General features: G+C 39.7%; 2 pseudogenes; one reads left to right on the plus strand and one right to left on the minus strand.

The window, feature by feature from the left end:
• Positions 1–26589, minus strand: part of LOC142840492 (small ribosomal subunit protein eS6-like) — a 146452-nt pseudogene that overhangs the window by 91324 nt on the left and 28539 nt on the right.
• Positions 6488–7604, plus strand: LOC142840658 (nucleophosmin pseudogene; annotated as a pseudogene).

The following is a 26589-nucleotide window of genomic DNA, read 5'->3' on the forward strand; positions in this document are numbered from 1 at the left end:
TGCATGTGTTCTGTGAGTATCTGATGTGTGTGTGTGTACGCGCACGCACGCAAGCGCGCGTGTGGTTAGAATACAAAATAAAATGAAGTCTCTAGGATTTAGATGTATGGGAGAATTTAAACTACATGAATAGAAAATTATTTCCTTTCCATATTCAGAAATAAAAGATAATCATGGACATAGCAACACCCACAAATTCATTTGGTGCATTCTATAAATGATCAAGGCTCTGGGATAGAAAACGAGCAGACAGTTTGAAGTCCTAATTACATGTGGGTGTCTTGGAGAGAGGCAGGCGTCTCTCTGTTATCTTTCAAGAAACAGACATAAGAATCTTTGAAAATTCACTTTCTGGAAACCCACGGTCCATTTTCAGTATTAGAAGCTGAAGCACTATGTTTATTATTGTGATAAAATCCTGCTGTTGGATTCAAGGCCAGGGGAAAGAATCTCAAGACAAATATTAATGTCTCATTCTGCTTTTGAGGCTCCCTTCTGGAGACAGAGTGCTGCATATTAATGTGCTATTTGTACTTCCTGTTTCCCTCTTGCATGTGATTACTGCAAATTTGACAATAGTGAGATTTGGTGAAGCTGATTTGCCCCAGGGGGCAGGGAGATGGGTCTATTAAAAGACTATGCTGAAGGGTTGATGGCCCAGGCACTCTCAATTGTTCTCTGTAGTTGGCACTGTCGGTTTCATCTTTTGTAGTAATAAACTCTCATCACAACTGCTCTTTTGTGTAGAGTATGCAAGCTGTCAACATTCTCTAATACTTTCCTTTCAACAAGACAAAGTCTTTCTGTGATCCTAAGACACTCTTCACCTTCTTGTAACCTTGCACAATTTAAAACTCTATATCTTTCCAACTGAATGTGACCAAGTCTTGCACCAAATTCCAACAATAACTTTCCATCTATATGTCATTCTTCCCATTCCTTATCCTCATTTTTCTTCCTGGGAATGCTTAGGGAGGAGCAATGAAGAGTGGCTTAAATAAAGAATTCTCTTTTCGGGGCTTAATGTGTTATCCAAGCAATTGGTTGTGAATGGAGTTGAGACCTCTACAGAGAAGAGTTTATTCATTGTTTTGCTAAACAGCATAAGAAGTTCTTAGGGTTGGCAAGAAACTTGACTCTAGAGGGGCTCCCAGGTGTCCAGGGAGATGTCCCCAGTTAGTTCCTTGGGCAGCTGAGGAGAGAACCTAAAATGGCCCTATCCTATAGCCATACTGATGAGTATCTTGCATATCACCATAGAACCTTCATCTGGTGATGGATGGAGATAGAGACAGAGACTCACACTGGAGCACTGGACTGAGCTCCCCAGGTCCCAATGAGGAGCAGAAGGAGGGAGAAGATGAGCAAGGAAGTCAGGACCACGAGGGGTGCACCCACCCACTGAGACAGTGGAGCTGATCTACTGGGAGCTCACCAAGGCCAGCGGGACTGTGACTGAAAAAGCATGGGATAAAACTGGACTCTCTGAACATGGCGAACAATGAGGGCTGATGAGAAGCCAAGGACAATGGCATTGGGTTTTGATCCTACTGCATGAACTGGCTTTGTGGGAGCCTAGCCTGTTTGGATGCTCGCCTTCCTAGACCTGGATGGTGGGGGGAGGACCTTGGACTTCCCACAGGGCAGGGAACCCTGACTGTTCTTTGGACTGGAGAGGGAGGGGGAAAGGAATGGGGGGAGGGAAAGGGAAATGGGAGGCAGGGAGGAGGTAAAAATTTTTTCAATAAAAATTAATTAATTAATTAAAAAAAAGTTTAAACTACAGAAGATAATAGATTTTTTAAGGCCTATAAAGTATCCACTGTGGTCCACCATAGTTTCTCCTTCTTTGATTTCCTTATTTGAGAATTGTGTATCTATTTTGCAATTGTTCTTATTTCCAGAAATGGTTACTTTATGTATACAACCATAAGGACCAATAAATAGGATATTCATTACAGGTATGTAGTTCTTTCCAGTTGTCAGTGTTAATAACAGACAGCTTCTCCTGAAAAATGATAGTTTTTAGGAATTATTTTGTATCAGAGACCAGTATAGGCAAAGTCAAGAATACAGAGAAACAAGACCTTATTCCTCCCCCAACAGCAACTGTTACATTGGATTGTTTATTTCACAGCATTAGGGGTTGACCTTGTTGTTCTGAGCAACAAATATCACCATGGTGGAAATAAGTGATTTCAATAGATAAAGCACAGTTATGTCACTACTTTTCTCCTTGCTGTGACCAATGCATCTTTAGAAAGATAAGGCTACAGTCAATAATGGTGAATAAAGAATGGTATCAGAAGTGTGAAGCGGTTACATTGGTTACACTGCATCCACAGTCAGAAACCAAAGAGAGATGAATGCTTCTGCTCAGCACTCTTTCTCTTTCTCTCCTCTCCCTCTTCCCTCAAGTCTGGGATCCCAATACATGGGAAAGTACCTTCCACACTTAGGGTGTGTCTTCCCTAGTTAATTAACCCTGTCTAGAAACTCCCTAACAGACATGCCGAAAAGTTTACTTCCTGGATGATTCCAGACACTTTCAACATGGCAATCAATATTAGACAATCAACATGACAATCATCATAATAGCTTTAAAAAGTCAGAAAATGCCCTATAATAGAGGTGCTCTTGGAAAGAGGTAGGACAGTTCCTCTGTGTGTTTCCTTTCCCTGTACTTGTCTCTGGTATTAAGGCATTGTTTCAAAGGACAAACTAATAGCTAAGGATGTTTCTTATCAACACTCACAATTAGAATAAACCCGATGAAAGAAGAATCGCATCTTTTATAATGGATACCTAATAAAGGTTAAGAAGATGTCATTAGAGTGATCATCAAGTTAACCTTGAAAAAGCATTGAGTATACTCCTCTTTCATGGTGGAAAGTACTTCTCCAAGGGTGCATGCTTCCTTAGCATCAGAGGTCAGAATTTTGAGACATTGTTTGAGAGTGTGTGGTTGGGATTGGAGATGAGAAGACTTTCCCCCTTCTTATGCAGTATTTTTAGCTGGATTTAGGACTCAGTTAATGTAGGAGATGATTATCAAGAAAAAAAGCATCAAAGTAGTATCTAGTTGTCAAAAAATTTGTTCTAGAATTAATATATACCTTCCAAGTGAGAAATCACACTATACACTTAGAGAATAATATATGACAGAAGCTTTTAAAATAATAACATGTATATAGCTCTGGCTAATACCCAAAGAGGAACTGACCATTAATAGATTATTTTACTTACTTATACATATTGGGTTTATGCATTTGACATATGTGTTCATTCTTAAATTTCTTTCAGGTCTTGGCCTCCGGTTACACTTTGAAAATTTAAGAAGAGGCATTAGACTGCATGTCTGGTCACTTGGGCAGATGAAAGATTGACCCAGCAAAGCTATGACACTTCTAATGTTATAGTTCCCCAGTGGCATTTCAGTTTGCAATAACCAATGTACCAATTCTGTATATTTTGTCTTAGGTCCTTCAAGATTCTCCTTTATGCTCTCCCTCTTTGAGACATAATGGGTATTAGGAAGTCGTCCTTCTAGCGACTCCAAGAGGAAAGATCAATTACCTCAGCCACACATGATGGGAAAGATTTTGTCAGGTCTTGTATGGATAAGGATCTGTGAAAAACCACAAACTGCCTTTCCCCCTAAACCAAAGATCCCTATAGCCACAAATGAAGAGAATTTGCTGCAGGTAATCTACATGATCTGAGTTAGTTTGTAAGACAGTCAAACATGATATATGTTAAATGATTAAATAAGCATAGATGGATTACTTGACTTGTTAGTTTTTAGGAGCAAAGTATGTACTGTGTTCACTATTATATCCACAATATCTAAGATCAGAACAGCGTAATGCATTTACTATGGAATTGTTGGCAAGGCAATCTTGTTATATATCTTGCATAATGGTGAATAAATGGATCCATTTGTAAGGAACTTACAGTGAGGGATGGCATCTGATCTACTCAAATTTAGTGGCTTTTAGAGACTCATGTGTTACATCCCTAATATTGTGCTATTGAGAGATACAGAACACTTAGAGGATGGGCTCTAGTGAGAAGTCATTAGGTACCCAATAAAACAGCTCTGAAGAATGTAGAGGGACTCCAGGCTCTACTTCTTTCATTCTTTTGATTCCTAGTCATACAGTGAAAAAATTTAAAAACACTAGAGTTTACTAAAGTCCTCTGAAACCACAGTGCTTACCAAGAATGGGTGAACCTTTTCAACTGTGAGCAAAACTCAACCTTTCCTCACTCTTCATTGATTATTTAATAATTTGTTATAGTATCAGAAATTTATCACATTATCATGATTCTACTAAAAGACTGTGGCTTAAGTAGCACAATAGAAAAAGAAAAGAGAAAGCCATTATTCTACTTTGGGGTTGAGGTAGTCCATGATGCCAAAGTAGGAGTGATTTTTGAACACTGAGTCAAGTTCATCACCAAGTGGAAGGAGGATGGGGGCAGCTTTGCACACAGAGCAAATGCCTTCTTACAATGTTAATGACTTCCTCAAGGATCAGCAAAATATCATCCGTCACTTGAACCCATGACGTTCAAAAGATAGTGGTTCTGAATGAAATAAAGTTAAAGGATATATTCTAAATTTAGTATTATGAAAGCTCTGCTGTTTCCCTCCTTCACATTCATCAGGAAGCACTGAATAAAACACAGAGATAAGCTATCATGAACAAGTCGTACAGATTATGGCCATAATTTAAACTAGACACATGTGTCTAAAGCAGAGAGTATAACAATCACTTCCAGAGTGAACACGTTACATGATAAACACTTTGAAACTAAAAATGACTTCACTCTGTATCCTATAATTATTATATGAAATAAAAGTGATCTAATTTACCTGCTTTCTCTCTTACTACTCATGCCTTTGCTCTTCCTGTGCCTCTATATTATTCTACCTCCTGGAAAACTATGTTAATAGTGGCAAGTATGCCAGAAGATTATTCTCAGCTTAAGTGTCTTCTCCTGTAGGAGGTTCATAGGACTCAGAAAATTAATGAAATTTAAATTCTCAGGAACCTTATGAAGTTAGAAGACTCACCAAGCTCAGAAAGTTACAGTACTCTTAAGCCCCCTCTCCAGGGCAGTAGGCAGTAAACAATTGCTGGGGAGATGAGGATCTTTGGTGGCACTACCTGCAATTTAGGCAAGGAGCCTCAAGGACGTAGGTTTCATGAATCTTTACCCACTTTGGGTCATCTCAACTGGTGAAGCAGCTGACTTTGAGTCCTTTAATTAAAAAAATTCTCACAGACAAGCTCACAGCAATAACCAATGGAGACCATCTCTCCTTGTGACTCTCTATTCATGTGATTCTTGATTGTGTCAAGTTAACAAAGTGAATAATCACAGTCCCCAGTGCAGTAGTGTTCTGAAGTGAGGCATTTGAAGGTGACCGGATTGTGTGCCTCTGATCCTAATAAAGTCAGTGGCTCACCAATTAGACTAGAGTACTAGACACAATTAATATATTATAGCTCTTCCTTGGATTAATAGACATATTCTCATTTATTCTCAAGAAAACCATGCAAACCAGTTTATAATTCTGCTCAGAGTTTAGAGGCTACTATTTATAATTACAGCAAAATTTTAGTCTGAAAGTATAATATCTCATGAATGGATGAAGGGTTTTTACTGAATCCAGAAAGGATCTTGCATAAAATAGGGAAGTAGATAAGTTTTAAATTTAGTTTAGATAATCATTTGCTGTCAAGACGTCTTTTCACCTAACATAATGTTGCTTCAGCATCCAATACTTAATTTAACTTAGAAAAGAGCCAAGATTTTAATTTTCCTGAAGAGATTAGGTACATTCTTTGTTAGACAGCTAAAAGATATATGAACAGTATGTGCAGTTGGTAATCCACACACAGCAGAAGGAATGATGGAAAATATAAACTTTCCAAAGACAGGCACAATGATGTGAAGGCTGGTCTCACCAGACATATTGAGTTACTGCATGGAAGTTTAAACAACACTTCACAGACGGAAATATTCCTGAGCAGGGGTCGGTGTAAATGCTTATCAATCTTTTGGCTCATGGAATGTTTCAGAATAATTTTTAGTTGTCTCCCAGACCCTTATTCTTATTTGAAACATCCATCAGTATTTTGCTTTTGATACAATATACCTTGTGTATACCTGGCTCTATAACATGTAAAATATAACTCATATCTATTTTTTCAATGTACAATTTAGTAGAAAAATCTTACTTTAGACCAATAAATCTGCTTAAGCAAGAGTTAAAAACAATATGAAAAGTATTTTCAATATGTATTTGGTGATAGTAACTCCATGAGTTCCAAAGTAATATAAATTCTTTGAGAAAGGAAATAGAATTTAAAAACTGCAAAACAAAGGATTGTTCCAACAATATTGAAGACATAATCCAAGAGGTTTGAAAAGAATACAGAAAATCTTTAGAAAAGAAAGAAGCTTGCCTTGCGTGCCTGTTCTGAGGAGCAGCAGGCAGAACCCTCCGTCCGACTTCTCTGCCACCGAAGAACGCGCCTTCACCTCATGGAAGACTCCATGGACATGGACATGAGCCCTCTAAGGCCTCAGAACTACCTTTTCGGCTGTGAACTAAAAGCTGACAGAGATTATCACTTTAAGGTAGATAATGATGAGAATGAGCACCAGTTATCCCTAAGAACGGTTAGTATAGGTGCTGGGGCAAAAGACGAATTACACATCGCAGAGGCAGAAGCAATAAACTATGAAGGCAGTCCAATTAAAGTAACACTGGCAACTTTGAAAATGTCTGTACAGCCAACAGTTTCTCTTGGGGAATTTGAAATAACACCTCCTGTGGTCTTAAGATTGAAGTGTGCTCAATCTTAGTGGACAGCATCTAGTAGCTGTAGAGGAAGATGCAGTCAGAAGATGAAGATGAGGAGGATGTAAAGCTGTTGAGTATGTCTGGAAAGTAATCTGCTCCTGGAGGTGGCAACAAGGTTCCACAGAAAAAAGTAAAACTTGATGATGATGATGATGAAGATGATGAGGATGATGAGGATGATGAAGATGATGACGACGATGATTTTGATGATGAGGAAGCTGAAGAAAAAGTTCCAGTGAAGAAATCTGTACGAGATACTCCAGCCAAAAATGCACAAAAATCAAACCAAAATGGAAAAGACTTAAAACCATCAACACCAAGATCAAAGGGTCAAGAGTCCTTCAAAAAGCAGGAAAAAACCTCTAAAACACCAAAAGGACCTAGTTCTGTAGAAGACATTAAGGCAAAAATGCAAGCAAGTATAGAAAAAGTGCATTAAACATTCCTGGGCACTACTGGTAAATTAAGCCCAAAGATGGGGAAAGAGGAAAAGGAGAAACAAATATAGTCTATACTGAGTATCATCAACAATCCAGACTGAAGTCTTCTATTTAATCTCAATCCCCTTTCCTGATTGGCCATCCATTCACCCTTGCACACTGGAAGCAATCTCTTGTTTTCCTAAAGCATTTTTCTTTCACTCTTGTGATGCAGAGAACTTTACTGCTGTCTACACTTGTGCATATGCCTCATCTCTTACCATGTTTTAATACCTTTGTATCCTTAGCTGTTCAATAATTTTTTTGAATAAACCAAAAAAAAAGAAAGAAGCTTAATACATTTTTGAAATAAAGCAATTAAACCCAGATTCCCATGGATCTCAAAATTGAGTTTAAAATTTGAATCTGGATAGGAGTTGGTTAGGAAGACAGTGAACACATTGAACCTTTGTAATTATGGACATTTTCTTTGGTACAAATTAGTTCATGGATTTTCTTCTCCTATGGGAGGTTTCACGTAGCTGTGAGAAGTTTTTAAAAGATCTGGAAAACAGAGACTTGGACACACAGTGTGTGGTGTGGCAGTGGATAGAAAAGCAGGCCTGCAGGAAGTCAAAGTTCAAGGACTACGAATAGGAGCACTGCAGAGGCAGAAATAAACAGGCACATTTATATGAGTTTATTCCTTACTTTCCCCATGTTCACTATCTTCCCCATGATCACCCCTTGTGTTAGGCAGACCCCTCCCCACTGTAAACAGTGCTTGGAAATGTTAGAGGAATTTCAGCAGTTTCATCCATACTAACTTGGCTCTGGTGTTCTGTGACCTATGGTGATGCAGGATATTGTGGCTGGAGGACATGGGTTAAGGACAGAGAATGGGGAGGGGAAGGAAAGGAGAGAGGGAGGGGGAGGAGAAGATACAGCTCTTAGGGTCCCAGTAGCTAAGTTTCACCTAATGAGTTTTTAATCACCTCCCAACAGACCATCCACTTATAAACCAATCAATACAGAGGTCAGAGCCCTTACCATCTGGTCACCTTCAAAGGCCCCACCTGAATACTGCTACCTTGGGGGCTGTAACAGTTAGCTTTGTTAGCTTCACACAGTCAAGAACCACCTGATTTGAGTCTCAGTGATAGATTGTTTACATTTATTTGACCTGTGGGCATGTCTGTAGGATTGTTTTAATTAAGTTAATTAGTGTGAAAAGACCCAGCCTATTGTGGGTAGTACCATTCCCTAGAATCATGAAGTGTATAATGGTGGAGAAACTAAGCTCAACACAACTAAGTAAGCAAGCCTGTATGTGTTTGTTTTTCTCCATTCTTGACAGTGGTTGTAAAGTGACTATCTGGTTAAAGTCCTGTCTTGGCATCCTCACATTGTTGGATTGAATCCTGGAATCGTAAGCTGCTATAAAACCCTTTTCACCCCTGAGTTGCTTTTGTCAGCACATTCTATTACAGCAACAATCATAAAACTAGAAAAGGAGATCAAACCTCAAATACATAAGCCTCCAGGGGACATTCCAGACCAAAACTGAAATAAGCAAAGCTTTTTTCTAGTGAAGAAAACAGAAGGATAATGTGCCACAGATTCACAAGTGCCTTCAAATTTGCGTGGTTGGGGCTCAAAATAAAACTCTAGTAGAATATTCAATACATGTGTGCATCTGTAGCAAAGTAGGAATTATGGAAATATATCAAAGTTATACATGTGCTCAAAATATATTGATGTAAAGTCAAAATCTATACCCCCCAAGGCTTCACTGGTCACCTTTGAAGGGGTTTGAAAGACCAGTTATTTGTTTTGAAATAGATAAAAAGGAAAAATAGCACAGATTCACATTTCCCTTTCTATTTGGATATTTGATAGTGGTAGCATATTCACACTAATAAATGAGGACTGTTACATGAGAATTCATGACATCTTAGATCAAGGTAACTGTCATGGGATGCTGATAATGTTTCCACTGAAAGTTTATTGGAGGAAATTCCAAATGTCATGGCAAATTTGGAATATAAAGAAACCCACCCCTCCAATACTACATTGCACACCATCTAATTATTTGTCAGTTTTCATACAAACATTCTGGGCAAATTTGTAATAGAAAGAGACCCAAACCCTCCAATACTACACTGCATGTCATCTATTATTTGTCAGTTTTTAGACAAACATTAGGAAAACTCTCAGGCAATATTTGGTCAATGCTTGGATTATTTATTCTTAAGAAGACACAAAATACCTGGTTTACAATATAAAAGAATGCTCATCAATAGTGCTTGTTAAATAAGTAAGATGACTAGAGTTTGGATACCCAGAATTAAAACAAATACCAGATAAGCATGGCTGTAACTCTGTAATCTCAGTCTCAGAAGGCAGAGACAAGGTATCCATGGGGTAAACTTGAAAGACTAGTTCTATCAGTGAGATCTGGGTTTGATTAAGAGACCCTGCCTAGAGATTAAGATAAAAGAGCAATTGGTGAAGTTCTGCCCACATGTTTACACAAGTGTACTCACACACACAGGCCCTTATACACATGCACATATATATTCACACATGTATTTCCACAAGTGCACACAAAAAGAATAAAAACAAGACAAAACACAGTGGTGTGAAGAGGTTGTCAATTTCCAAATATTTTTACTTCACCATTGAATATAAGTTGATAGTGTATGGATTTTGACAAATCCTTTAGGGTCACTTAAATGTGAATAAGACAAAAGCCAAGGGGAAAACAAAGCTCTAAGCATGACAATGGGTCAGTCACCTCACAAGACAAAAGAAGTCTGCAGAAGATGCCTCATCTAGAATTAGGGTTTGCAGGCTTGCCACCTTTCTCCACTCAACATTCTTGTGTTTCAGTCCTCATTGGCAGGAGCAGAAGGGACTTGTCTGTGCTCTGGCCTCTTCAGATTGATCCCCGTAACCACTAAGATGTCTCTGCTCCCTGTCTTGTGGTCACTTCCATTCCCAAATAAATACACTAACTAGGAATCTAGGACATCAAATCTATTTCAGGTGCAAAATGATTCACAAACTATTCCATCAGAAACAGGCCAGAGGGAGAGAGAGAGAGAGAGAGAGAGAGAGAGAGAGAGAGAGAGAGAGAGAGAGAGAGAGAGAGGTGAGCTATAACTTCTAGTAGACTGCTCCCAAACTTCCTTGGACAAGTTGAAAAGTATCATAGCATCCCCAAATAAGGATTTCATGGCCTGCTCTGCAGTCTTCTTAGCCCAACTGCCTAGTCTCTGATTGTAAAGTGGACATATTAAAATTTACAGATTTATTTTAGAGACTAAATGAAGTACTGAAAGCAAAAGATGCATGACCTAAAAATCATATTTTTTTTATTTGATTGTAATAAGGTATATACAATCTATGATGTGAGAGATAATGGATGCAAAATGTGAAAACAGGACAACAATTGGCTCAGTATTCCACTTGACACGTGATGGCAATGAACAGAGAAGGCTTTTAGATTTAGAAGCTTCCTGGTTGGCACACTATATTTAAAAGGGATCAGAATTCTATAGAGCCAGGAGATGTCTTAGTGATGAAGGTGTTTACTTTCAAGCTTTAAAACCTAAATTCCATTCCCAGGTCCCACATGGTAAAAGGAGGGAATTAACTTCCTTGATTTGTCCTCTGACCTCCATACATGTTGGTACATGTGTCCTCCCAAGCTGTCTTCATGCATGCTTGTGCTCATTCACAAAATAAATGAATGTATGACCAATCAAGAATTCACAAGCATCAATGACCAATCAATGATTACTATTGGTGTTTTCTGAAATACTTGCTATGCCTTGAATGCACATATCTAGCCAATTTTATCCTGTCCTTCGTTTATTCTCCAGAATCAGGTGTTTTATCTGTTTTAAAAGGGTAAGTAGTTGAATCACAAACACACACACCACCACCACCACCACCCACAAACATGAATAGTACATTTGAACTCATTCTCATTACTTATTATTATATTTTATGTTTCTTATTTGTTTTAAAACTTTAAAATTTTTGAAATTAAAATATTACATAATTTTCCCCTTCCCATTCATACCTCCCATCTTCATATATATATATATATATATATATATATATGTATATATATATATATATATAATCACATTTATAAATATATAAATACAACTTGCTCAGTCCCTGTAAAGTTACTTGTATGTTCATGGCATCAGAACTGAGCACTTGGTATTAAATAGCCAATTTTGGGGCTCTTCCTTGGGGAAGACTATTTCCCTCACTTTCAGCAGGGTGCCTGTATTTTGTTGTCTAGTGCTGGAACCCTGAGAGATTTCTTCCTTTCATGTAAGCATATCTATCAAGATGTTATCCTTGATCTGTTTTGTTTAGGCAGCCATGTCGATAATCTTTCATAGATGTAGCTTCTCTGTCATTTCTAGGAATCTCGGTCTCATAGAAAATTTCCTGTTCCTCAGGCTCCTACAATCTTCCCGTACCTTCTTTCATTATGACCAAGCCTAAGCTGCGTTGTAGATGTGTCAGTGTGGACAAAACTCGATAACCTAAAAATAAATCTACCATATGACTCAGATATACCACTCCTTACCATGTGCCCAAAGGACTTGAAATTCTCCACTGATAAACACTCCCTTCATAATAATGAGGAATTGAAAATAACCTCGATGCCCCTTAACTATCAAATGGATCATGATGGAATACTATTCAGCTCTAAAGAAAAATGAAATCATGAAATTTTCACAATGCATTTTCCTTTTATTGAAAATAGATTTTTCTCATATAATATAATCTGATTATGGTTTTCCTTTCCCCACCACCTCCCAGTTCCTCCCCATCTTCTCTCCCATTTGGATCCATCCCTTTTCTGTCTCTCAATAGAAAAAAAAAACAGGCTTCTACAGGATAATAATGCAATATAATACAATACAGTATAGTATGTTATGATAAAACAAAAACTAAACTATCAGCATAGGAAAAACAAACAGAAGGAAGAAAACCTCCAAAAAAAGGCACAAGAAATAGATATAGATGCAGAGACTCACAGAGACCCACTTGATCAGGAATCCCACAAAAGCTCAAAACTGGAAGCCATAATATATATGCAAAGGACTTGGAGAGGGGGGGGAGAGGGAGAGAGAGGAGAGAATAAAAATGTAAAACTAAAATAAAAAACAATTTTTAGAGCACTGTCATGATATTGTGAGACAAGGGACCTGCAAAGATGTCATTGAGTTTGCTTCCTGCTGATCATCTAATGCTGTGGCCGGCCCTTAAGAGTGGTTTGTTTCCCAGTGAGACTCTTGGAGAAAATTAGGTTTTAGTTTGCAAGTGGTTACAAATTAGAGATAGATTCTGGGTCAGTGATGGGGCGTATGCCCACATCTCCTCTCAGCTCTAGGACCAGATCTGGTGCAGACCTGTGCAGGCCTTGTACATGCTGCCTCAGTCTCTGGGAGTCCAGATGTGTTTCTGTCCTGTTGTGTCTAGACTATCTTGTTTCCTTGGTGTCCTCCATGCTCTCTGGCTCGTATACCCTTTCAGCCTCCTCTTCCATAGGGTTCTCAGAGCTCTGAAGGGAGCACACATGTATTTTTCAGTCTACAGAATTCGTACAACTTCAATGAAACAGGTCTAACTAGCTGCATAGATCTAAAGCTCTGGAGATGAGTTTTGATTAGAAAGAATTTTTCGTGGTTTAATTTTCAAGACTAAAGGGGTGTATCCAAGGTTTTTGAATGTTTTTAAAACCATTGTTATCTTTTGTTTGTGAGTTATGTGGATTTTCACGTAGAGTGTTATTAGCATATTCTGTTCACCCATGTCAAGTGGTAGGACTTGGATACTAGGGAATAATTTGTTGTATAAACAAAGAGAAAATAGTGTATAAAACTATGATTTACCAATCTTACATGGTAATTTGAACATTCTAATACTCATTAAAAAATAACTAGTTCTCTTTGTCAGAGTGGATATAATTTTTCTAATCAAGTGGCTCCGTTTCAATACATAAGGAAAAGAAAAATATGGACTATTTTGAGTGTAAAAAATGGGTCACATACTTAAATCCTGTAGAGAATCCTCTGATATAATCATCTTATGCTTGTTATCAATACAAATTTTAATGTTCCCGTAAGCTAACTTTGTCATCCAGTGGAAAAACTGGCATGGGCGTGTGGGTGTATTCTACACGCCTGTGTGGATATGAGAACTACAGGTGAACACTGCCACCTTGTGGTCCCACTGCTTAAACATTATTTAATTGCCTTGGAAAAAGAATTGAAATGAATTCTTTTAACCCTCAAAGTCTTTCTAAGCAGAGGTTTTTTTTTCCTTAAAAAATTTCTGTATAATATATTTTGATGATTTTTTTTCCTGCTCTACTTCTCCCAGATCCTCACCACTTCTTTGTCCGTCAAACTTCATGTTATTTCTCTCCATCTTTAAGTATCCACAAAATGAAAAGTAAAACAAACAAAAAACAAATAACACAAAAAATATCAAACCAAAATGAAACCAAAAGTATGGATCTGCCCAGAAGTGTGGGTGATACACATAGTGATACACCATTAGAGAAAACTGATTTCCCATTTCCAGCAGCTATCAACTGAAAATAGCTTCTTGGTTAGGGGTAAGACCCTTGGTTCACTTCTCCCTCTCAGTGACGGATCCCATCTGGCTTCAATTTATGTAACCTGTATGTGCTGGCACAGTGACCATGAATTCATATGTGCATCAGTCCTGTTGTGTCTGGAAACTACCGTTTCCTAGGAGTCATCCATCTTTTCTGGTGTTTACAGTCTTTCTATCTCCTCTTCTGTATAGCTTCCTGAGCCCCGAGTGCAGGATTTGATGGAGACACCCCACTGAGGACTGAGTACTCCAAAGTACTCACTCACTGCACATTGTCCAATTGTGGATATCTGTGTTAGTTTGCATCTACTGCAGGAAAAAAAAATCAGAGAAGGGTTTTAGGTACAGGCAAATGCTTTTATTTCTCAAAGGAAGAGGAATATAAAAGTAGCTTAAATTTGAATTAATAAACATTCAAATAAAGATTCTTGAATGACCTTTGTATGATTGCTGTCTATGCAGACAAGTCATACTTTCAGTCTGGCAATACATTTCTTTTTCATTTTTCATTGATTTCATTGCATCAATTTAATGTGCAATTACCTCAATGGTTGGAAAGAACAATTAAAGTATTTTTAAGTCAAGGGCCGGCAAGTTTATTGAACTTGAACATGTGCAGGTAAAACACAGAAAGACAATTATCACATGTACTCACTCATAGGTGGTTTTTAAACATAAAGCAAAGAAAACCAGCCTACAAACCACAATCCCAGAGAACTTAGACAACAATGAGGACACTAAGGGAGACATGCATAGATCTATTAAGATCTCCTGAGCATGGGAGATCTTGGGAGCATGGGGACCTTGGGGAAGGGTTGAAGGGGGAAGGGGAGAGGCAGGGAGGGGAGCAGAGAAAAATGTAGAGCTCAATAAAAATCAATAAAAAAAACACTTTGGGATTATAAAGGATGGAAAACCACAGGTAGCTTTACAAAGGGCCTGGACTGATCTCTAGTCAGCTATCTAGGGAATAATTTCAAAGGGAATTAGAAGGGACTAAAGAGCACTGGCTTTTCTTTCGGAGGACCTGGACTTGATTCCCAGCACCTACATAGTGGCTGACAGCCATCTGTGACTATGGTCCTGGGGAATCTGATGACATCTCTGGCCTCCACAGACACCAGATACGCACATGGTGCATAGAGATGCATGCAAGCAAAACACTCTGACAAATAGAATTTAAAAATTACAAAAGGAACACAAGAGTGGGACAACACTTACTTACTGAACCAAACTTCCCAACCCCATCATCCAAAAAACTCAGAGGGTGTAGATTTGTGGTTCCCTTAATCAGAAGTCCAGTTACTTAACATATGTTTGGGGTACAAGATCTGAAGCCCACTCTGTCGGAGGGGATGGTCTTCATTTGACAAATATTGCCTGAGGACCCACGGAACAGAAGAAGACTATCTGAGGTCCTGTTTGGTAAAAGGGAAAATATCACAATGTGGATACTCCCAGGGTGAGCTGGGCAGAGTAAGAAGGGCCCCAAACCCTCCCCTTTGCCCTAGGAAACCTCAGACCTTCCAACTCTCACAAAAGGGACTTAGGCATGTACCTATGTCCAAAGAGTCTGAGACCTGCCCCTTATGACCAGTAGGATCTTAGACCTCTCCCTTCGGCCTGAAAAGGCCATATATCTTTTCTATCAGCTGTGAAGGTCCCAAGACCTTCCTCCTAGAATTAAAGGCACCTAGACCTTCCCATTTGCCACAAGATGTAAGACCTACCTCCTGTGACTAATACATCCTCAGTCCTTTCCCCTATTCTCAAGGGTGCCTCAAGCTTTCGCTTTCTTTCTCGGCGGGGGGTGGGGGAGTTGTCCTCAGCTTTCTCCCATTGCCAAGAAGTACTTGACATTTTCCTCTCTATCCAAAGGATCTTCAGAAATTTTCTTCTGCTCAAAGGTGCTTCAGACCTTGCCTTATTCCCAGGGAGTTTTGATTATACTCCTTCTGACAAATTGGGCCTCAGACCTTTCCATCTGTCCAATGGAGCCTTAGATTTAGAGCCTCTCTGCTCTAAAGGGACGCAGACACTCTCCATCCAACCAAGGGGACCTTATATACTATTCTTCCTTGAGTTAATGGGTCCCACATCTTCCTACTAAAACCAATGGCAAACTCAGATCTATTCACTCTTCACAAGGAAGCAATAGAAAAATAGAGAAGTAATAGGGGAAAAGGACATTCTTCCTCTATCCAACAGTCTGATACCTATGGTCCTTTAAACTTTCTCCATTAAATCATGGGGTCTTTCCGGGAAGTGATAGTGTACATCTTTAATCACATCACTTGAGATGCAGAGGAAGGTGTAGAGCTCGAAGCCAGCCTGTCTACAGAGCAAGTTCCAGAAGAGCCAGGGCTACACAGAGAAACCCTGTCTCAAAATACAAAACAAAATAAATAAACCACGGGGCCACATACCCTTTCCATTTACTTAAGGGGGACTTTGAACTATTTCCCCAGAGGTCCTCAAACCCAGGGTTACTTCCTTGAAGGTCATCTGAGAGCAAGTGGCCTCAGACTTCTCCCTCTGTTTATAAGATATAGCCTCTGACCAAGGTGCTCTCAAACTTTGTTCCCTCCATCCAATGTGGCTTTAGACTTTTCTCCTCTGACTTTAACAATCTATAAAAGATGGCCTTTGACATGCTGTTTCTGACTAAGGGGACATCAGAGCTTCAATCTATACATAGAGTAAGAAGACCTCAGGAACCCGTGGGTGAAAGTTGAAGGTACCAGGCTACTGTCTGCAGTGAAAGAAGGTCTAAATGCTGATTTCTTGTTGTGAAGTGCTTGGTTGAGCGTGCAATATTCATATCTATATCTACTTAGCAGCAGATCAGGAAGTTGTCTAAGCTTCTTCCAACAGGATGGATGATACTCTAGCTATGTCTCCTTTTCAAGTATGCTCAGCTGCCCATTTCTGAACATGAAAGATGGGGCAACATTCCATTTCTGGTGACTTACCGGATTCTGAGCTCCAACTGATAAATTTAGCATTGTAGACCTCAAATCAGATTTGCTGAAGGCCTGCTGATTAGAGAAGAATATTCCTAGACCCTGTTGTCACAAGGAGTGAATCTTTGGCCCCTTTAGATTATAGGAGTTAATCCTGAGTCTTGGTTAGATGGGAAATTCTGTTTGGTCATGGGGTGAGTTCTGAAACTTCCCAAGGTCTGAGGTCCCTTGTACAAGATGGAAAGGCTTGAGGACGCACATGGCCTGGGAGAATCCCTGAAGACCCTAGGGAAAGATAATAATGGAGACTCTTTTGGGTAAAGATGGAAATTCTGCTGTGCCTCTTTCAGAGATTTATTTTGTGTCCCTGGACACAAGAGGAAAGTCTAACGTACCTTTGTGTTGAAAGTATTGTTCCAAGGCACTCCTCAATAAGAGAAGTCTGACTTAAGTTAATCAAAGAGGAGATAAGATAGGCCCCTTGGAAAGAAAGGAAAAATCTGAGGCCTGTCACATGTCCAAATACCTAAGTATTCAGGTAAATGTTTAGGTCTGAATCACCTTATAATTGGGGAAATTTCCTGGCTTTGCTATATCATTCAGAAATTCCTATACGACCAAACGACCTTAGGCAGAAGGTGAGGGGTCTGTACATTGACAGAAGATCTATAAGCTGCCATCTCAACTCCCAACTCTCTTTGGCAGTATAGGGTGTCCAGATCTTAAGCAGCGCACCATGGGTTCCCTATACTCTAGTGCAGCCATTCTCAACCTGTGGGTTGCAACCCCTTTAGGGGGTTACTGTCAGATATCCTTTATATCCAATATTTACATTATGAGTCATAACAGTAGCAACATTATGAAGTAGCAACAAAATAATTTTATGGTTGGGGGTCACCACATGAGGGACTGCTATCAAGAGTCACAGCATTAGGAAGGTTGAGAACTGCTATGGTCTAGTGAGTTTCCTGCTGTTAGTTAGACTCTGGCCTGTTGGTTCTGCCACGCTATCCAAGCAGACCCTATGCCTACTTCTTCCCCTACCAAGACTCTGCCTATCAAGCCATATCCTGGTTCCCTTCATCATAGCTCTACACAGTCTCAACATCCAAGTAAGTTCTTTCAACTGCTTCTGAGATGGTGGCCAGTCCTGCTCAACCTCTGAATTCTTTCTGTTTTTTTTTTTTCTTTCTACCTCTGAATTCATCTCAGCAGCCTTCCAAGAGGTTCCGGTACCTCAGGGATTTCTTTACTTCGTCAATTCTGGCCCTTCTCTCCTTTTGTTCGGCCTCAGTGGTTCCACCTCAGCATTTTTTCACGTGGTCCTCATGCCCATGATCTCAGTCGACAGAGTGTCTTTATGGAAAAACAGGATTCCTCATGAGATTACAAATGACTGTGCTCAGCCTTATTAGTCAGCACAGAAAGGAAAGTCAATGCAGACGGGCCAACTCCCTGTCTCCCAAGGTAGCCTGTCTTGCTGCAGGCAAAGAATTTCAGGAAGGAGAGACTGCAGGAGAGAAATGCAGGTTACAGTTTCAAGAATTTCCTCGTTCTCAAGCTCCTCACCCCACCCCATAAAGGGTAATAGCCAGCTTTTCCCCTTGACAGACCCCTCAATTTCCCACAGAAGAGAGGCTGCCCTCCACTGAGTGTGCTAATAAACACAGTCCTATCTGTTGAAGATCAGACTCCTGTCCCTTTCAGCTTTCTGTCTCTTTCTGCTGCCTCAGAAATCTAACATCATTCAGCTTCCCCCAAGAACTAAGCTAGTCCTGTTCCACAGCAAAGTGATTATTCCCCAAAGAGCAACAGTTCTTAACCTGTGGGTCATGACCCCCAAAGGGGTCACATATCAGATAGCATGCATATCAGATATTTATATTATGATTCACAACAGTAGCAAAATTACAGTTATGAAGTAGCAAGAAAATATGTTTGTGGTTGGGGGTCACCACAATATGAAGAATTGTTTTAAAGGGTCTCAGCCTTAGGAATGCAGAGAAGCACTGTCATAGAGTAAAGATGCCTCTAGCCTTAATCAGAAAAGGCTTGGGTTACTATGAACAACAGTGAATGTAGAGAATCATGGCTGCTCAAGATGTATGGGAAAAGCAATGGTACTGTGCTCATCTTCGAACAAGACATTTTAAACACTCTTAAAATACTCAAGGAGCATTGTAGCAGAGGGGATAGAAGTATATAATAGCCAGAAAAGTGGTGAAGGAGTATGGAACCCCATTCTGCAGATTCAATGCAACTATTAACATTACTAACTCACAACTTTAATTACTGTGTTGGGCTGATACAAAGCAAGCACTAGTAATGAGTTAAGTATAGAGACCCCATTTGAACTCTAACTTCTGGCTTTTGATGGACTCTGGGTGAGGGGAACTACTATCTTCAGTTGCGTATCCATTGTTGAGTCCACCAGGCTCCAAAATATACTTCAAAACATATGGTCACACAAATAGCCCTGGTTAATAACAATGGTCACAAAAGAAAAATACTCATGAATGTGAGAAAAATTTGTGGTGAAGGTGAGTGAATGAGACACCCTGGGGTGATGGAGGGTGGTAGGGGTCATTATCCATTGCTTACAGGGGCAAAATCTTTTAAAGCAATCTGAATATAAATCTTTTTTAAAAAATAGAACCAGAATCTAGCTTCCTGGCAAAGTCAGCTGCAGAAAACAGAAGGGCAATAGAGTGAGACAGAAAGCCAGAAGAAAAACCCCAGTGATAGAACCTACTCCATTGGTAGCAGTAGTATTCTATTCCTGAGACTGTGTCTTCATAACTTCCTTTCCATTAGGCCTTCTTTCCATTGCTCCCAACACCACAGCATTGTGGATCAAATTTCTGATGTGTGTACTTAAGGTTATGCAATCAAAACATAACAGAGACAATAGTGATAATATCAAATATATTTTGGAAATAAGACTTTACATAATTCTTTAACAGAGCTTAAAACACAGTATTGGGCCTGGTAAGATGACTCAGCAGGTAGGGTGTTTGCCACCAACCCTGATAGCTTGAGTTTTATCCTCAAAATCTACATTACAGAAGGGAAAAAAGACCCCATAACATTGTCGTATGACTTGGGCTTGTGTGCTATGACATGTACCCACACAATAACAAACAAATGTAACAAAGGTAAAAACAGTGTCTTTCACTTCTAATACCTACCTTAGGAAAAAAAAGCACATAGTTTACTACCTCCACTTAAGGTATAAAAATCTGAAGCACAAATACACATGTACACATACACATACACACATTATTTTTCACTAAGTGTCCATTAGAAGTACATAGATTTTATTTTTCATTAATAAATATTCCTTCTGTTTTTTTCTAGCTATTTCAGGTATTAAATCCTGAAACTCTTACTAGTACTTTTATATTACTTCTGTTATTAATGAGTAATTGGAATTTAAAATCATAATACACTAGCTCCTAATGCTATTGAAACTATTTATGCTATTTTCAGACCTATCAGTTTTAAAAATCTATCTTTCTAAGATATGTCAGTCAAGATGAATCTTCCAACTGTTGTCAAAGGAAATGGTGATCCAGTGGAAAACAAGACACCACAGGAAGCATAGATTTGCTCATGATCTGATTACTTTTCATCTACTTTGGTTAAATAATTAAATGTAAAAAATAGAAAATACATAGTGATATTTCTCTGAAACAACAGGTTAAAATATATGTGTACAATTGATTGTCATGGAGAGTCGGAAATGTGAATTCTTTTAAGAACTGGTTGCTGATTTATAATACCAATATATGATTAACATTACAAGAAAACCTCAATCTCAAGTTTTTCTTTGAGACAGGGTTTCTCTGTAGCTTTGTTGCCTGTCCTGGGACTAGCTCTTGTAGACCAGGCTGGTCTCGAACTCACAGAGATCCACCTACCTCTGCTTCCCGAGTACTGGGATTAAAGGCATGTGCTACCACTGCCTGGTCTCAAGTTTCTCGTCTGAAGTTAATCAAGAGGAAGACAGAAACAGTCATAATAACTATAACAGCAAAAGAATATCCGTATCATTTATGTCATCTTCAGGAGGTAGTGTGGCAGTCTTAGCACCATTCCCACTGTCAGGGTGATTATCCATAGTTTATTCAGCTTTTCAAAGTGTGTTTAGTTATCTAAACCTGGATGCAAATAATTGGAAGGTTCAGTTTCTGATGACTGGATAGAATTATGATGACTTTTGTTCTAGGTTTTCTTGCTACTTTTGGACTGCAACCTCTACCATAGGAGAATAATGTTAAGATGATAAGAAGGAAAATGTCCAATTTCACATTGGTCACAGAGGGGTAATATAAGATCTGTTTGAGTAGATTGGGAAGTTTTGAGGCACCCTTAGTCAGAAGGAAAAATTCAGAGAAAATCATAGATAGGGATGACAAGACTAACATGTCACAAAATAGGGTAGATCTGAGGCCCCTTGTGCTGTAAGTGGAAGTCTGAGGCCCTATCAGTCAAAACAAGTATGTCTGAGGAATCTTTGTCCTGGAGGGACATTATTGAAGTTTCCCTCCTAAGCAAATTCTGATGGCTATAATCCCCATAGTCAGAGATGTAAGTCTATAACTCCATGGGTCAGAAGTGAGAGGTCTGAGGCATGCCTACAGAGAGGGAAGCAATGAGCCACTGTGAACCATGTGGAAAATACAAAGCATCAGTGTTAGAAGAAAAATATTTGAGGACCTCTTGGGCAGAGGGTGAAGATCTGAGGACTCTTTAATAGAGGGAAACTACTATGTCTGAGAGGGTAGAGTTAGAAAGTTCCATGTCCCTTCTTTGCCACAGGATGAAGGTCCCAGATCATCTTATACAGTACAGTGCATTCTAGGCACTGCCTTGTCAGTTTCCAACTCTTCATCAGAGACTAGAATATCTGTGCATTACAGTGAATGTATAGTAGGCCACACAATACTCATAGTATTTTTATGAAGGGTCTAATGACAGTCCTCAGATAGGTATTCTTTTCAAGCATATGTTCAGCTGCCCAGGGTTGTACCACAAATTCTAATTGCTCTTAATAATAAAAACCCAGAATCAGATTATAGGGGTTAATGCTGAATGATCAGAGAAGCAGAGCAGTAAACTACTATAGAGTTCTTACCTCTACCAATGTTCTAACTAAGAGGGTGATCCTGATTCTATGAATCCTCAGACTGCATAGATCTCTATGAACACTTAGACTGAATCTTGTCTCTATGAAACCTCAGACTGAGTCCTCAGATTGAATGCTCTCTCCAAGAACCTCAGACTGCATGCTCAGACTGAATCCTCAGACTGCATCTGAGCTCCTGACTCCTGCCTTATATTCTTCTCTCTGCCCAGCCATATTACTCCTGTCTCTACTTCCCTAGTGCTAGGATTAAAGGCATGGGATCCCAAGTACTAGAATCATCTTTTTGTAAGCTCTATTTCTCTTTTAGTTTGATTAATCTCATGTAGCCCAGGGTTTCCTTGAACTTACAGAGGATCTGTCTGCCACTTTCTGAGTGCTGGCTAACTAGTGGCTTAGCTCTGCACTTTGATCTTCAGGCAAGCTTTATTTGTTAGATCACAAACAAAATATCACATGCATATTTATCATTATTTAGGGGCATTGATTACAAGTTGTTACTGGTAATGGTCAGGAAAAAAGCCAAACAATGGATATTTGTTTCAGGATTCTTGTTTTAAAAATAAAAAAAGGGGAAGTGCTATGGAATAGTACTCTTATACCATAAAGATTTGTCACTCATATTGGTTTAACGAAACACTGATTGGCCAGTAGCCAGTCAGGAATTATAGGCAAGGCTACCAGACTAGGAGAATTCTGGCGAGAGGAAAGGCAGAGATGCAGTCACCAGACAGATGCAGAAGAAGCAAGATGAGAATACTTTACTGATAAGAGGTACCAAGCTGATGGAGGAAGGTCATTGGTTAATAAAGAAACTGCCTTGGAACATTTGATAGGCCAGCCCTTAGGTGGGTGGAGTAGACAGAACAGAATGCTGGGAGGAAGTGAGGCAATTGCCATGCCTCTCCTCTCTGGGCCAGACACAGTGAAGCTCTAGTGCAAGATGGACATATGCTAGAATCTTCCCCGGTAAGATACCACGTCGTGGTGCTACACAGATTACTAAATATGGGTTAAGGCAAGATGTGAGAGTTAGCCAAGAAGAGGCTAGATATAATGGGCCAGGCAGTGTTTAAATGAATACAGTTTGTGTGTTGTTATTTTGGAGCATAAGCTAGCCACATGGCCGGAAACTCGGTGGCAGGAACGCAGCCAGCAGCTCCTTCAACACCAAGCAACATGGCTAAACATAGTTAAGAATTATTGGTTAATTTAAGTTGTAAGAGCTAATTATTGATAAGTCTGAGCAATAGGCCAAACAGTTTATAACTAATATAAGCCTCTGTGTATTTATTTGGGACCAAACGGCTATGGTACTTGGCAGGACAGAAACTTCCATCAAATAGGATATTACGTCCGAGTTATGAAGACCATACCATTTTAGTTTCTCTCTTGAGGCTGTGTTCCTTATGTTCTTGGCTCTACTTTCTACTCTTGGATCTCAGTAGTTTGAACCTGGGTAGTCTGAGGCTTCTTTACATGTGTTCTAGGATCTCTATTTCCAATGGATATTTCTGAGGCCTTTGAATCTGATGAGGACAATGGAAGTACCTCCTTTGTCAGAAGACCGCTTGGGCAGAAGGAGATGATCTTAGACACCCTTGGTAAAATGAAGCAGTGAATGGGAGTCTTCTTGGTCAAAATAGAAAGAGACAAGGCTCTTACTCACTCTTACATAGAGTTAGTAAGCCAACTCATACATGTGTGTGCAGGAAAGGTCTGGATATTGAAGAACTATAGCCCTCTTACCATAGCAGGCAGGTTCGAGGTCCAATTTTTTTTCAGAAGAGGAATGATGAATACTTGGAAAGAGGGAATAATCTCTAACCCCCTTCAGTAAAGGAGGATACCCTTAGACTTCCTTGGATATGTTGGGTATCTCCAATTTCTTTGTGTGCAGAAGAATTTCTGATCCCTCTTTGGGAAGAAGTGGTAGATTAAGGGTCCTCTAAGTTATGAAGAAGGTATGAGCTTCCCTAGGACTGATTTGAATAGTCCCAGCTTGTTTTGGTCATATGTGTGAGGACCTGTTAGGCAGAAGGTGAATGCCTAGGATACTTTTGGAAATACAGGAAGGTTCAGGCACTCCTTTATCAGTTTCCAACTCACAAATCAGTGTATGATACACATATCTTCTGAATGTCCATGGCAGGCATGATGAAAGTTTTGGAATTCTTCAAAGGAACTGTGTGATAGTCTCTGGCTCCATTCTCCTCATGTGTATGCTCAAAGATTCAGTTTTCAGGATACAAGACAGGATTTTTCCATTTTAGATGGCCAGAATAAAGACAGTAACCTGAATTACTCTCACCCCATTACTCTCATGTTCTTGAGACCTTGATCCAGGAAGTTTTGAATTCTCTTTGGTCAGAAGAGTACTTTCCATGCCATATATGTTAGAGGTTTAGGCTTGGGATCTATTAGGCCTGAATATTTGATATTTGCTTGATCACACAGGCCACACACATATGAGGCCTTCTTTATCAGAGGTAAATGTCTGAATATCCCTAGATATGATGAGGGAAGGACTGAAGCACTTTCGGGCAGGAGAAATTCTGACATCCTTTTAATCAAAGAAGCAAAGTAGCAGACCCCTTGGACATAAGGAGAAGCATTGAAGCACTCTGGCCATGAGTGGAGCTTCTGAGATATTTTGTCAGAGGGATACAGACTCTGCCTATATTCAGCACAATAAAAAGGCCCATTTTCTCTTGGGCAGAAACTGAATGCTTTGTGGAGCTAAAAAATGTTCTAGGACTGCTTGATCAGCTTCCAACCATTCACTGTTTTGAATATCTATATCTTGTGTGGGCTGTTTGGGAGGCAAGGCATAAATTTGTGCATTCTTCCACTAAGTTGAATGGTTATCCCCAGTTTGATCCCCTCCACAAAATTGTGTTCACCATCCAGGCATGAGCAGGAAGGATAGGGCCATTTTATTTCTAGTGCTTGAATTAAAGGGTGATGCCCTGACTTTTAGGATCTACTTATGACTCTGGCACTCAGGGTTTGTAAACCAGAGTGCACCAAAGTTACCTTGGTCTCACAATTCCTTGGTCAGAGTAGAAAGGACTGTGGCTCCATTTGTTAGAAGAGGTAGGTAGGAGCCCTAATTAGGTAGAAAAGGAAGGTATGAGAAGCCCTTGGTCAGATGAAGTAATCCCAAAGCCTGTTTGTTCATAGGGATAATGCCTTACACGATCATTAGTATGTAGAAGGCTGGAAGCAATAGAGACAGGTGTGAATATCTGAGGCTGCTATTGCCAATGGAACAAGATCTACAGCCTTGTTATACAGAGCTGGTAGGTCTGAGGTCCACTTGGGCGAAAGAGGAAGGTTTTTGGCTGACTTGTGCATTAGGTTTCCTGGCCACTTAGAGGGAGAAAGACTAAGTTCTCTTTGGATGGAAGTGCAATGTCTGAGGTTTCTGTGGGTAGAGGTGGAGGGTCTAAATATCTCCTTAATAAAGAAATGAAGTTGCAGACCTCTTCGCCATAGTGGCAGTCTCAGGCTCTATGTCTTCTTGAAGCATATGATCAGTTATACAGGTGTATGCATGAAGGATGGAGTCTCTATGTTGGTGGCTAGTATGCAGGAAGATGACATAAATTTTGGACTCTGGTACCTTAGAATTGTCTGATGTCCCTTTGGTCACTATGGTGTTTTCCTAATAGCCTCAGTCAGAGGGTAAAGTTGTGAATCCCTCCAATAGTGATATGAGTCTGAGGTCCACACAGACAGAAGGGGATGTCTTGAGATCATTTTAATCATAGGGGCAAGTGTCAGTTTCCTTTGAACAAAAGGTAAATTCTGAATCCTTAGACAGATATGTCTGTAGGAGGTTAAAGGCCCCAAACCCAGCTTTCACCAAGAGGAAACTCTGATGACAGTTCTTCAATATGGGAAGCTGTTTCCTTAAGAAGAGAGACAGTTTGAGAAGTTTCAGAGGGGATAAGTCAGAGGTCATCCTGAGCAAAGGTGAATTCCTGAACTTCCTTGTTTAGAGGGGAAAGTGCCTGGCCACCTTTGACCAAATAGCAAGATCCAGTTACTGCATTGTGTAGGTCAAAACCTATCTTACCTTTTTGGGTAGTAGAAGAATGGTATGGCTCTGTTTTCCCTTGTTCCCACTACTGTTTGGAGAGTACAAACAACAAACAGACTACTTTGAGTGGTTGGTTGTCCACCTCGAGGCTGTCTTGAGATGGGGAGGTCTATAAATGAAAGATGAGAACACTGCATATTTGACTACCAGCTTTTAGGCAGATGGCTTGAATTCTAGTTTTAATTTTCTTACTTCTGTGTTGTAAAAGGCTGAAGGTATGTGGTCTCACTGGATACAAATATGTTTTCCTGGCTATATTGGTAAGAGCGATTATCTCTAAGGTAATCTTAGTTCAAAGGTCAGAAGTGAGGCCCTACTGGGCAAAAGTGCAGGTTGGAACTTCCTTGGACTGAGGGGGAAAGTGCCATAAACCTTTTGGCTGAAGGTGACTGTCCTTGCTACCATATTCAGTAAAGGAA

This window comes from Microtus pennsylvanicus, chromosome X, assembly GCF_037038515.1.
Source record: "Microtus pennsylvanicus isolate mMicPen1 chromosome X, mMicPen1.hap1, whole genome shotgun sequence".
Classification (NCBI taxonomy): Eukaryota; Metazoa; Chordata; class Mammalia; order Rodentia; family Cricetidae; genus Microtus; species Microtus pennsylvanicus.